At 46.0% G+C, this 13,751-nt stretch overlaps 1 long non-coding RNA gene across 1 annotated transcript; it reads left to right on the top strand.

Moving 5' to 3' along the window:
* The first annotated feature begins 4,640 nt into the window (after positions 1 to 4,640).
* On the top strand, positions 4,641 to 6,499 carry LOC128400047 (uncharacterized). Its single transcript, XR_008327298.1, has 2 exons — positions 4,641 to 4,956; positions 6,366 to 6,499. It is a non-coding gene; the product is annotated as an uncharacterized LOC128400047 (long non-coding RNA).
* Positions 6,500 to 13,751: the final 7,252 nt, after the last annotated feature.

Here is a 13,751-nt window from a genome sequence, read left to right as displayed (position 1 = left end):
GGCCACCTCACCCATGAGGCAATGGGAGGCGACCACCTCAGGCTCCAGAATTCACTGGCACAGCAGATCTCAATGTCAATTTTTCTTGCCCCACCCCCCTTGTTCCTGATGTAGATCTTCCTTCACCCCTTCTTCCCTGGTGCAGAGGGGGATACCATGTTAGGATTGTTGTAAACAAAAATTGCCCTTTTCCCTTATGAGGTATCCAAGAGCCCATATAGAGACCTTACATTAGGTTCCCTATTGGTAGGAGAAAATAACAGAGGCCAACCAGAGAATATTGAGAAGCAAAGCAGCTAGTAAGCTTGATCTTTATTGATCTGTTGCAACAGGGTGCTCCCCTCACCCGCAGGAGAGGAGGAGGAACCCAGAACAATGGCGCGCAAGGCCTTATAAAGACTTTTGAAACTGCCACCCTATAGATCAAGACCACCCCCCAGAAACATCGTACATACATCACAGAAGAGGTGTAACCTAAGACCACCCCCCAGATACATCACACCTACATCACTGAAAAGGCGGTCTAAAACAGAAATTTGAATGTTGTTTTTCCTGTTTGCCAGGTTATCTAATTCCCTTTCCTGATAGTCTGAACCCATTAAAATGCTGATTACTCAATTCCTGAGACAATGGGAAGGCTCCCTGACCCCCCACCCCCTTGCAGGGAAAACATTTGGTCAGTTTGGGAATCAAAATGGTTTCAGGTCCATCTTCCTGTGCTGATCTATGTACATGCTTGGTTGGTACACTTATGAGCATTACCATATATCTAAGACCTCAAAATTCCTATCACAGGTACACAAGAGCCCTTATAGAGTCCTTTCTAGGTTCTCCATCGGTAGGATAAAATGACAGAGGCCAACCAGAGAAGATTGAGAAGCAAAGCAGCTAGTAAGCCTGATCTTTATTAAAGCTGTTGCAACAGGGTGCTCCCCTCACACGCAGGAGAGAGGAGACGGACCCCGAACCGTGCGCAAAAGCCCTTATATAGACTTTTGAACTGCCCACCCTGGAGCCCAAGACCACCCCTCCATACATCATACATACATCACAGAAGGGGTGTAGCCCAAGACCACCCCCCAGTTCATCATATATACATCAGAGAAGGGGCGGACTACAACAGAAATCTGAGTGCGTTGTTTTTATACTGTCTGCCAGGTTACCTGATTGGATTACCTGGGCATCCTGGCCACTCTTTTGTTATGATAACTACTCAATTCCTGAATCCAGGTCACAGGCTCACCCTATTCATATCTTAAATGTGCCCTTGAGACAGGATTTGTGAGCAAAGAGACAGTGGAGAGGCTCCTCATTTCCTTCGACCTTGCAGAGACATATTTGAGGTCAATTTGGGTCTGTTTTTTCTGTGGGGTTTATACATTTATATATGTGGTTGCTTGGTACATTTATGAACATTTATTTTTTATATATAGGACCTTAAAATTCTTATAACAAGGCAGTGCATTTATATAAGCAATCGGGTTCCGCCACACCAATATAGGAAACCTGTGGGGTTCAGGTGACCTTTTTTCACTTGTACTGCTTGATGCCCCCTATGGTCTCTCCCTGAAATATGTGTTTTGAATTCCAAGAAGGGCAGATCCACAAACAGAGCCCAGAACTCCTTCGTGCTGCAACCTCTCTTAAGTTATTCAAAATCCTTTATCAAAACCCACTGACAGAATGTGGTTCAATCCCTTAATGCTCCCCCCACAAGCAAAAAAAAACTATTCCAGTGCACACAACTGGCTGTAGTTGCTCCCTTTCATTCAGCCTTGACTTTGAATTCCCCATTCCTTCTTTCTTGGTTACCCTCTGACTTCTCCCACTGCTGAAATTTACATTGCAAATTCCTCATGGGCAGGGACTTGCCAATTCCCCTGGTATTAGCAAAGTGTCCTTGCCGGAGGCCATATATGTCCCCCTCACAGCACAAATAGGCACACAAATCTTCCAGACTATGCACCTGTATTTTCATAGGGAGTACAGCTCCATCCAGAACAAGCCACCTGGCTTATTGCTGGACTTGAGAACCACCTCCATCTTGTTCGGGTCCAGTTTCAACTTCTTGGCTCTTGTCCAGCCCACCACTGCATCCAGGAAGTACACACTCATGGGCTGCCTCTTTGCATATGAACCTGCCCTCACCTTTAAAACTAGTAGGGATGGAAGTTAGATAAACTGTTCTTGCAGTTACTCATTTTTTAAATTCACATTTCTACTGCAATTTTTTTTAAAAAAAAATCTTCAGCATTTCACTGCAAATTTCTCTAATTAACACATTCTTGTTTTGACCATTGCTGTTTTAATTAGTAGTATGTTGTGCTTTTAAATTTTTTAACAGCCCTGTGATCCTTAGATGGCAATATAGACGTAATTATATATATATATTTTGCTGGTTGTGTTTTCACTAATATGGGTGTTTTATGCACACTTTCCCCTGATATACAAAATTCAGATACATGTGAATTTTAAAGGATGGCTGTGTTTTGGTTCTCACATTTTTCCAGACAACATTGCATTGAGCAAGCGTTATTCCATATTTTCTAGTGCATCTTCCTGTCGCTTTCCTTATCAGAAAAAGTCTGATCTTTCGGGAAAGTGGGTTTGTCATGCAAAAGCTCCAAATCAATGTAATTGTGCAACCTGAGTTTGTCAGTATATGATTGAATCTCACCCCAAATAGGGACAGTCTCTTATCTGTTTGGCACCAGCTGCAGAACCATTTATCTGCCTGGGTTTAATGTGACAGACAGCTTTATCTGTCTTGCTAGCGGTTCCTTTGTTGCAGTCTTCTGCTGCTGCATTGTGTCAATATATACCGCCAGGTAGAGTACATTGCAATCATCAAATCTGGATGCAACCAAGGTATGTGAGACAGTGATATGTCTTCTCTAGGGAAAAAAAGCACGGCTGGCACACCAGCCAAAACTGTGTGAAGGCACTCTGGGTCATTTTCACATCTAAATACCCAGAAGCAATCAATGCAACAGTACACAGAGAAGCCTTTCCTGAGAGACCTAGGTAGCCATGCTGCAGCAAAAAACAACAAAGTTCTGAGGCATCTTAAAGGCTAATGAATTAAGACTAACTGGTGCAGTGGGTGGAAGTCCACAAAAGCTTGTGGCAGAATAAAATTGGCTAGTCTTTAAGTTGCCATGTGGTTTTTTTGTCATTTTGTTCCTGGATTCTCTCTCCTCCTGGATTCAGTCATCTTCCTAAACGGTCTCGGTCCAGTATACCTGAAGGAGCGTCTCCACCTCCATCGTTTTGCCCGGACACTGAGGTCCAGCTCCGAGGGCCTTCTGGCAGTTCCCTCACTGCGAGAAGCCAAATTACAGGGAACCAGGCAGAGGGCCTTCTCGGTAGTGGCACCTGCCCTGTGGAACACCCTCCCACCAGATGTCAAAGAGAAGAACAACTACCAGATTTTTAAAAGACATCTGAAGGCAGCCCTCTTTAAGGAAGCTTTTAATGTTTAACAGACTACTGTATTTTAATACTTTGTTGGAAGCCGCCCAAAGTGGCTGGGGAAACCCAGCCAGATGGGCGGGGTATAAATAATAAATTCTATTCTATTCTATTCTCCACTGGATGACAATGTGTTGACGCAATGCTGGCAGAGAGGTAATTTTTCTAATGTGCTCTACCCCATGTTCAGCCACATATTTCATGAGTCTTCCTCCAGCCACTTGTTGTTGTTTGTTGTTTAGTCGTTTAGTCGTGTCCGACTCTTCGTGACCCCATGGACCAGAGAACGCCAGGCACCTCTGTCCTCCACTACCTCCCGCAGTTTGGTCAAACTCATGCTGGTAACCTCGAAAACACTATCCAACCATCTCGTCCTCTGTCGCCCCCTTCTCCTTGTGCCCTCCATCTTTCCCAGCATCAGTGTCTTCTCCAGGGAGTCTTCTCATGAGGTGGCCAAAGTACTGGAGACTCGCCCCTTAAATTGTTAGAAAACCAAACAACATGGGCTCTGGCAAATGGAAACAAAAGAGAGTGTTTAGGAGGGTTCATGTCAACAACATTTCCCCCGTTCCAAAGATGGAGCAGGGCTTTGAAAGGACTGCCATATGGAACAACAGGAAAACCCATCAGAACAGTCAGAACTCCAGATCCATCAGATTATGTGAGCCCTCCACCGCTGCAGAGTTAAGGAACCCGAGTGAATCTCAACCCTAGCAGCTGGACATTGTCCTTAAGAAAGGAGCCATTTCAAACTCACCACAACCAGACGATTGGTTGGCATCCATCTGCCTCAGGGGACAAAGGAGGAGAGTGCCTTTGGGGGTGAAGTCAAACCATTGGGAAGTTACAGCGCCTGCCGTGGCTGTATGGGACCAATATGGGAAACATGATTTGTTGCAGCTGGGGCAGATGAAGGCATCCGGTTATGCTTCTGCAGATACGCCATGGCGTTTCTTCCTTCTACACTCCTTCCATTCCTCTTCTGGTCACTGCTGCGGATACATGACCTGACTGTCTCTGGGCACTGTCAAGGGATTCCTTGACGTGGATCCTGAGAGTATACTCATGCAGGATGGAATCCTGGACCGCAGAAGTCTTGTCACTTTTTAATTATGTACTTATTTACGTTCCTGGTAGGCCACGCTTCATGCAACAGGAAGTTCTCAGGTTCTCTCCTGCCCATCGACCTGGAGCGTAGCAGAAACATTCTAATACTTGGAGAGCTGTTGCCAAGACAACCAGGAAACTGTTGGCTGGGAGAAGAACTGGAAGGGAGAAGAGATTCAAAATGACTGTTCTCTGTTCCGTATGCTGGTGGCATACTTCTCCCATCATATGTCCCCCTGCAAGCCACATTAAGAGGGTACTGGCCCCTCCACAACTCAAAATACATACTCTGGCCCTCACCTCAAACAGCAGCAATGGCAATACCAGATCCTCCAAGGGCCCCTATTTTCCAGTCCCAGAGTTACAGAAGCTGTCACGGTTTGTGATTTATTATAGGAATTCTAAGGTCTCAAATAGAGAATGAATGCCAATAATTGCACAAGGTAAACGCACATACATAAGTATAGGTAAAAGGTAAAGGACCCCTGGACGGTTAAGTCCAGTGGTACATTGGGCTAAGAACTTATTTCGTTCTGGAGGTCCGTTCTTAACCTGAAACTGTTCTTAATCTGAGGTACCACTTTAGCTAATGGGGCCTCCCACCGGCGTGCGATTTCTGTTCTCATCCTGAAGCAACGTTCTTACCCCAAGGTACTATTTCTAGGTTAGCGGAGTCTGTAACCTGAAGCGTGTGTAACCCAAGGTACCACTGTATGGGGTTGCAGCGCTCATCTTGCTTTTAGGCCAAGGGAGCCGGCGTTTGTTCACAGACAGTTTTCCGGGTCATGTGGCTGGCAGGACTAAACCGCTACTGGCACACAGAAGACCGTGACGAGTGCCAGAGCGCACGGAAACACCGTTTACCTTCCTGCTGCAGCGATACCTATTTATCTGGCGTGCTTTCGAAATGCTAGGTTGGCAGGAGCTGGGACAGAGCAACTGGAGCTCACCCTGTCGCAGGGATTCGAACTGCTGACCTTCCAATTGGCAAGCCCAAGAGGCTCAGTGATTTAGACCACAGCGCCACCCATGTCCCTATACATAAGTATACAAAGCACATGTCTAAAATAGTACAGGAGAGCAATCCAAAAGCCATCTTGGCTCTTCTAAAGACTCTCAATATTTCCTCTGCCTCCTTCCTCCCCCTTGCCTGAGAACATGTAGGCAGAGAGCAATCAGGGGAAGTTCCTAAAGGGATTCCTCTCCTATGAGCCTGCTTTGTATTAATTGTCATTGTTTGCCCAAATGCTCTGCATTGAGGGATCCTGATTGTTATGTACTGAGTTGAATAGGATCCAAACTGCAGCAGTCTGATTGGTCCTAGAACAATAGGATTCAGGATGCAGCAGTCTGATTGGTCCTAGAACAATAGGATTCAGGATGCAGCAGTCTGATTGGTCCTAGAACAATGCAGCAGTATGATTGGTCGGCAGGAGCCACCCAATCCAGCTCCAGATAGAAGTGAATCCACAACCTGATTGGCCTACAGGAGAATTCCGGAATTAGCCAATCACGTGCAGCCCATTGTGTAAATAATGTATATAAAGCAGATACTTTGAGGGGACTTCCATTCCCTCCTCACCACTATGAGCTGAATAAAGAGCATGAAATCCACTCTCGACTCTGAGTATATTTCACTGATTGTCTTATCAAATGCGAATGTTTTGTGTAAACTGTGTCTGGAACTATGTAAAACTTGCTAAATCCTCAGGAATATCATACCTTGGCCTGCCTGAGCCACATTAACCCCACCTTATGTGTGATGTAATTTCTGACTTTTTTTGTAGAGTGGATGTCCTCCTCCTCCACGTCAAAATGCAAAGAGATGTTTCTTCTTGGTTCTGGGTCTCTCTTGCCTCCTTGCCAGGAGGGGAGGGAATTCGGTTTCAACAGAAAAATAAAGATCTGCCTTGCTTTCTCTTTATCCTGCCTCCATCCATTCATCTCTGACCCATCATGGACTTAGAGGACTCAGTCCCTTGGGGAGTTGGGCAGCAAAAGCCAACCACCCCTATTTTTCTGTATCAGATTTGATCCTGGAATCTCCCGCTTTTCCTTAGGACATCCCTATTTTCATCAGAGAAATGTTGGAGGGTATGGAATGGGATGTCCCTATTTTAATCGGATAAATGTTGGAAGGTATGGATTGGGACGTCCCTATTTTAATTGGAGAAATTTTGGAGGGTATAAAATCCTCTGCAAAACATACAAAACAGCAAAGAGGAAGGTAACCCCCCCCCACCAGACAATTAAAAATGACTATAATAACAGACCAGCTGAGACAAGAAAGCTAAGCTGCTCAAATTCAGCTCCAGAATTTCAGCTCCAAGCCCACGAGAGAAATAATGTTGCCCTATATTACAGGGCACGTGAATTACCAAGATGAAGCGCTTTGAACACTAATAAAACATGTTATATGAGTGCTACATATTAGTATGTGCATGTTCACGGTGCGGGGCGAAATTTGTACTTTTATCTGCTCTGCAGGGACATTTTCACCGCACAAACCGAGCCCCTTTTTCCTTGTTAGGGAGTAGGAGCAGCCGAGATGACAGCTGTCGCCCCCCCCCCACAAAAGCCTCCCCTCCCCAAATGCCCCAGATTGATGCGCTTTAATTGATCCTTGCCACACAGCAGGGACCCTGATCCAAATTGCATTCATCAACAAATTGCAGCAATTAAAAGAGGGGTGGGGGATACAGATGCGAGTGAGTTATGATCAAATGGCAGCCGTTTAGTGATAATTAGACCAGGGGGGTGGGGAGTAAGGGGCGGGGAGGAAATGAGTCTATTAAAATAATACCCTTTCTGCTCCAGTATAATTTGGAGCAGGGCTCAGCCTGGGAAATCTGCCTTGGGTGCCAGCACCAGACCTCGTTCGCTGAACAAGGGAGCTCGGTTATATGGCTTTATTGTTATATTCATTGTGATATTGTTTAAGTATTAGATTTTAATGTTAGCTCCCTTGGGCATTTTGATTTATGATAAGGTACGATATAAGCATAAGGGGATTATAGATATAGATATAGATATAGATATAGATATAGATATAGATATAGATATAGATATAGATATATAGATATAGATATGCATAAGGGGGGGGGAACCCTGCACATAAAGCAAGTTAAGTAATACTGGACAAGAGGGCCTCTGAGCATGCGTGCCTGTCTGCAGAGTCTCACCTCAGAAAGGGCTTAGCTTTTGTTTTCAGCGCCAGTCTGAGCTCTAGTCTGGAACAATGCGAAATAATTATAATGAGAACCAGAGTGACTCTGTGCATGTGCAAAGGGGCTCTTTGCTACCAAGAAACTATAACAGGCCCAACACATACATCTGGGAGCAGGGCAAAAAGCTTCCAGGTCACAATATTTTACTCTCCAATATGTATATATATTAATCCCTGTACTTTTCTTTTTTCAGAGACAAGGGGTTCCTCCAGAAATTCTTATTGTGTATTCATGATTCTTTGTGCCCACTGTTGTGTTGGGCCTGTGGTATGTGACCACACTTTCAATACTGTTTGAAGTTGCCAACGTTTCAGGCTGCTTTGTGTCCAATCAGTGCGTGCCCCACAGCTTTCCTGATGAAATCCAGTAACTTCTCACAGAGGGGACTGCTGGCTGTCCTGCTTTTGTGGCTCAAGAGTCCAAACGGCAGCAATGTGGTATCATTCACAAAGTGATTGTGGCATCATCTGATGCGTGGATGGTCCAGTATAAAGGTAAAAAAAAGGTAAAGGACCCCTGGACAGTTATGTCCAGTCAAAAGCGACTCTGGGGTTGCGGCGCTTATCCCGCTTTCAGGCCGAGGGAGCCAGCGTTTGTCCACAGACAGCTTTCCGGGTCATGTGGACAGCAGGACTGAACTGCTTCTGGCACAAGGAACATCACTTCTGGCGCAAGGAACACCGTGATGGAAACCAGAGCACACAGAAACGCCATTTACCTTCCCGCCGAAGAGGTACCTATTTATCTACTTGCACTAGCGTGCTTTCAAACTGCTAGGTTGGCAGGGGCTGGGACAGAGCAACGGGAGCTCACCCCATTGCACGAATTTGAACCACCGACCTTCTGATCGGCAAGCCCAAGAGGCTCAGTGGTTTAGACCACAGCGCCACTCGCATCCTTGGCTCACTGTTATAGCACCAAGGGCATGTTGCAGAATACAGTCATACCTCTGGTTACAGATGCTTCAGGTTGCGTTTTTTCAGGTTACGGATCTGCCAAAACCCGGAAGTACTGGAACGTGTTACTTCTGGGTTTTGGGGGTTGCGCATGTGCAGAAGCGCTAAATCACGCTTTGCACATGCGCAGAAGTGCCGAATCGCAACCCGCACGTGCACAGATGCACCGCTGCAGGTTGCGAACATGCATCCCGCATGGATCATGTTCTCAACCTGAGCGTCCACTGTAATACAGCTACAAATAACAAGAAAAACCAAAACACTCTGGGGGGTCTCTATGTTCTTATGTCTATAGTTTTGACAGAGAGAGGGTGCTGCAAAGAGATTGTGTGGACAGGTTGCAAGGCTGGGGTTGCCCCCAGACCCACGACAGCAGCTGTCAAGAGCGGCTTGCTCCACTCCTTCCCCACAAGACCCCTTGTGACCCAGGCAGAGCTGGAAGAACCACAGAAGGAGCAGAGATCTTTGTTTCTGCCCTGTGAGATTAGCTATTAGACAGACAGCTGGGAAGGCATAAGATGTGGGGGTGAGAGGTGGGGTTGGGGAGGGGGCAGGGAAACGGCTTCTATGGCTGATTCCCGGCTGAAAGCAAGTGACACTTCTTCTTCTTCTTTTTTGATTTTTTTTATTTTCAATGCAGAATCATAACAAAAATTACAAACATTGAATCCAAAATAGTACTGTACAAGCCAAAACAAAAACAAAAACCGGAACATACAAAAAAAAACAGAAAAGAAAAAAAGAAGGGAAAGGAAACAAAACTAAACTAAACACAACCGAAAAAGCACACATCTACAGGGAAAAAAAAACATATCATGACGTACATAAACACAAATTGACTTCCTTCCTTTGTTCTAAGACCTCGAAAAATTTACTCTTACTGCATTGTTGTGTCTAATTAGATTACTTCCACCTTTGTAAATTTTTTTTACACCATTTTTCTTTTTCTTTAACCCTGTAAAGCATCATTCATTACATACCAATATACTTACTCCAGAACAATGTTTTTTCATATACTCTTTAGCACAATCCCATTCTTTTAATAAAGCAAGTGACACTTCTAATTCAATCCCCCCAAAGAAGAGCTGAGCAGGCCGGTGGGCCCCTTGGCCAATTGTGCACCTGCAGCCTTCATGGGAGAAAGCCAGGGTATTTTATTAAATGGGGTTTTTTAAGGTCTTTTATGTATAGTAAGAAACACTGCCAAAGCAAGGATATATAAATCACAGGAAAATAAATCTGTGCGGTGTAAACGATGCAAAGCTAAGTGTGCGTATTTATGCAGGGGGTACTTTGTTTGGTGCCATTAAATTAATGGGCTTTAATCGGAACTTCCCTGCCAGTATATAATAGGTGCTGATCTATCTGGTGTTAAAAGGCACAGCTGCAGCAATGCTAAACATGAACTCTTTAATGTTAGTGGTCCTATAGTCCAATGTGGTAAGCCAGAGCTGATGTGTTAAGGCAGGGGTCAGCAACCTTCAGCCGTGGGCCGGACTATATTTTTTTTGGGGGGGAGAACGAATTCCTATGCCCCACACATAACCCAGAGATGCATTTTAAATAAAAGGACACATTCTACTCATGTAAAAACACGCTGATTCCCGGACCGTCCACGGGCCGGATTGAGACGGCAATTGGGCCGCATCCGGCCCCCAGGCCTTAGTTTGCCTACCCCTGTGTTAAGGCAAGCCTGTCTTGCTCATTCATGCGAGAGGGGCTCTAGCCTACTGCTGCCAAGTCCTCCCATAACAGGACTGTGGCCGAAATAAGGTGTTCCTCTGTTTTTTTTTACTCTACATCAAGAAAAAGGCATATTTTATTACCGGAATAAATTATGCAAATACGTCCCTCTTTGCTGATTTTGCATAATTTATTCTTCTTCTGCTAGCTCAGGGCTGTGAGGAGGCTTAAGGAAATACGCTCAACAATGAAATCCACTGGAAGGGGGATTTCCCTTTGGCGTCTGGCCCAGCCTGTGAGGAGTTTCACACCCATCTCCCAGGCAGGAAACATTTGCAAATGAAAGCTGACTTTTCCCCAGGATGCGACACCTTGCTCCTGATAACAAATGTTGCCCTTGGGAGGAGGTGCATCAAGCACAAAGCCCCTTCCTGAAAGGCGACTTCATGCATTTTGCCCAGACTTTTGCAACCTCGCCACGGACGACCATATTTTCAGAGTTTCCAGCGCCACTCACAAGAGCTGGAAAGTCCTCGTGCCAAGGAGTGTTTTTCAAAGAGCAACCTGCCAAGTCTGCGTTCCGTGCCAAACAGCTGCTGCTTGTTTGCTCCAAGCAAGACATTCAATTTGCCTTGTCAGGCTTTCTCGCCTGCGTCTGATTGGCATGCCCATTTCAGTGCGCACCAGGCCGAGCGAGGGCTTGTTTCACAACAACAGGTTGGCACCCAGTTGTCTTGAACCAGCCAGGGCAGGCCGCAGTCTCTGAGGAGGCAAGATGTCTGACGCATATTTCCGGTTGCACTCTGGGTCCACTCGGCGTCGGTGCAAAGGAGACGGTGCCACAACGGCAATTTGAGGGGTTTAGAGAGCGCTCATGCTGCACTAGGGGAGGAAACTTGTGGCGCAAATGAACTACCATGTTAAAAGGGAGGGGGCAGTTGTGTGTCTTGTACAGTGGTACCTCGTGTTACAGATGCTTCAGGTTACAGACGCTTCAAGTTACAGCCTCTGCTAACCCAGAAATAGTACAGTGGTACCTCGGGTTAAGAACTTATTTCATTCTGGAGGCCCGTTCTTAACCTGAGACTGTTCTTAACATGAGGTACCACTTTGGCTTAGGGGGCCTCCTGCTGCTGCTGCACCGCCGCTGCGCGATTTCTGTTCTCATCCTGAATCAAATCAAATCAAAATGTTTATTCGGCTTTACAACACAACAAAACAAATCAAATAAAACAGCGGACTCGTACAAACCACAAGTAGTATAACACAGTTCACAACTCACAAGGACAGATATTAGCTGTTCATTAAAAAAAAGTTTAAGATTAAGATTAAAAATTTTAGGCACTACACTAAAATCAATATCAATAATCAGCTAACATTCCATTCCGTCTCTTGTACGAGAGGACGGCTGTTAGGAATTTAGCAACCTGTAGGGTAATATAAGGATCCACATCTTGAAGAACCCAGGCAAGCTGTAGGTCTACTGGTTTGTCAGCCATAGGCTGGATTATGGAGTTTAGTATACTAGCACGGGCTGAACTGTACAAAGGGCAGATAAACATAACATGATGTAGAGATTCAGATGTTTTCATTTCACAAGCACACATTGAAGGGACTTGGCCCTTAGTGAATCTATGTCTCAGCAAGTTTGTTGGAAAGACATTGAACCTAGCTCTAATGAAGGCATATCGGTGAGACGCGGCCATAAGCGAAGTTAAGTAGGACGGAGCGCGGTAGATAGGGGTTATGCCGAAATTTAACGGCGAGCAGGCTCCACCACCTGAAGCAAAGTTCTTAACCCGAGGTACTATTTCTGCAATCTTTTTCGGCCGTGGGCCGGTCCACCATCCCTCAGACCATGTGGTGGCCCGGACTATATATATTTTTGGGGGAAATGAACGAATTCCTATGCCCCACACATAACCCAAAGATGCATTTTAAATAAAAGGACACATTCTACTCATGTAAAAGCATGCTGATTCCCGGACCGCGATTGGGCTAGATCCGGCCCCCAGGCCTTAGGTTGCCTACCCATGAGCAAAGGTCATCTGAAAGAAAACTCCGAACAGCCTGATCAAGCTGCTATTCTTGGGTTTCTTTCAGGGAAGACAGTTAAGCGCGTTTTCCAATCTGTGCATCCTCAGAAATTCCCCTTTATCTTCTCTCAAATTATCCAGTCGCCGGCTGCAATGTTATAATGATCAAAGGAGTGGCAGCATGAAGGCTTGCAAACTTTCTTCCTTCATTTTCCGCTCTGGGGAAAACCCACAGCAGGTGGAGTGAAAACAAAAGCTTTCCTGGAAACGCTTTCCTGGCATTAGGACAACCCCAAAAACTCCTCCAGGGAGAGGGGAACCCTGTTCTCCTTTTAAAGAGGCTATTAATTATGAGAAGGAAGGAACAGGTTTCTGTTGTGCCGCAGAGCAGATAAGGCCCTTGGCATTGCAATAACATTGCTGGAACGAGTGTGCGCACATGTGTGCGTGTGTTTTCGGTTTTGAAACCTGGGCTTATTGCGTGTTCAGACCCAGAAACCTCCCCCCTAAATAAATTCACACGCGACTCAAATTTTGGTTTGGTTTTTGGCAGAATTTAGGCCACAACTTTATTGATTACAGAATGTGACTTCATAGGCTCTGGTTCGACTAGCTCCCTGCCATGCAGGTAGCGCTGACCCAGGGTTCCAGCATAGGTCAGCCAAGGGTGAACACCTGGATAAGCAGAAAGCCAGGAAAGGGCTAACTCTGCCACCCAAATGTCCCCGTGGACTCAGGCACGGGCAGAACCCCCTCTCTGGGATTGACCAAACCACCGAGTCCCTGGATTCCTTTAACGGAATACCCTTCACATAGGGATGGTGAGAGCCTTCTCCCATCCCTATCACCTGAACCAGAGCCTATCCGCAACTTTACAAGTTGTGATGATTTGCTACGTGGCAGGCGAAACCCAAATGGCAACAGCCAATCAGCCAATTGGGGAAAATTCCTGCCGTGCCCCTGTCCCAAAGACACACGACGGCATAGCAAGGTCAAGCGCAAAGCCCTAAAAATAGGGAGAGGTGGGTGGGTGTTCCGAATGCACGCGCCGAAAGAGGAAGCTCTGGGTCACGTGCATGGGCTTAAATAGGTCCCTCGAACTGTTTGGACTGCGTCCCATTGGCCAGATTGCACCCAGCTTCGAGGGACCTACCAATCGGGTGTTGTGGCTGACCAATAGAGCCCACCCACAAGACAGGGTGTCGGTTATCCAGGTCTCACTGCAATATGTGCCCTATTTAAGGGAGGACCCGATTTGCAGCGTGCATCCC

This window comes from Podarcis raffonei, chromosome 13, assembly GCF_027172205.1.
Source record: "Podarcis raffonei isolate rPodRaf1 chromosome 13, rPodRaf1.pri, whole genome shotgun sequence".
NCBI lineage: Eukaryota > Metazoa > Chordata > Lepidosauria > Squamata > Lacertidae > Podarcis > Podarcis raffonei.
Note: the sequence above shows the minus strand (reverse complement) of the source record. Positions and strands in the feature narration are given on the sequence as shown.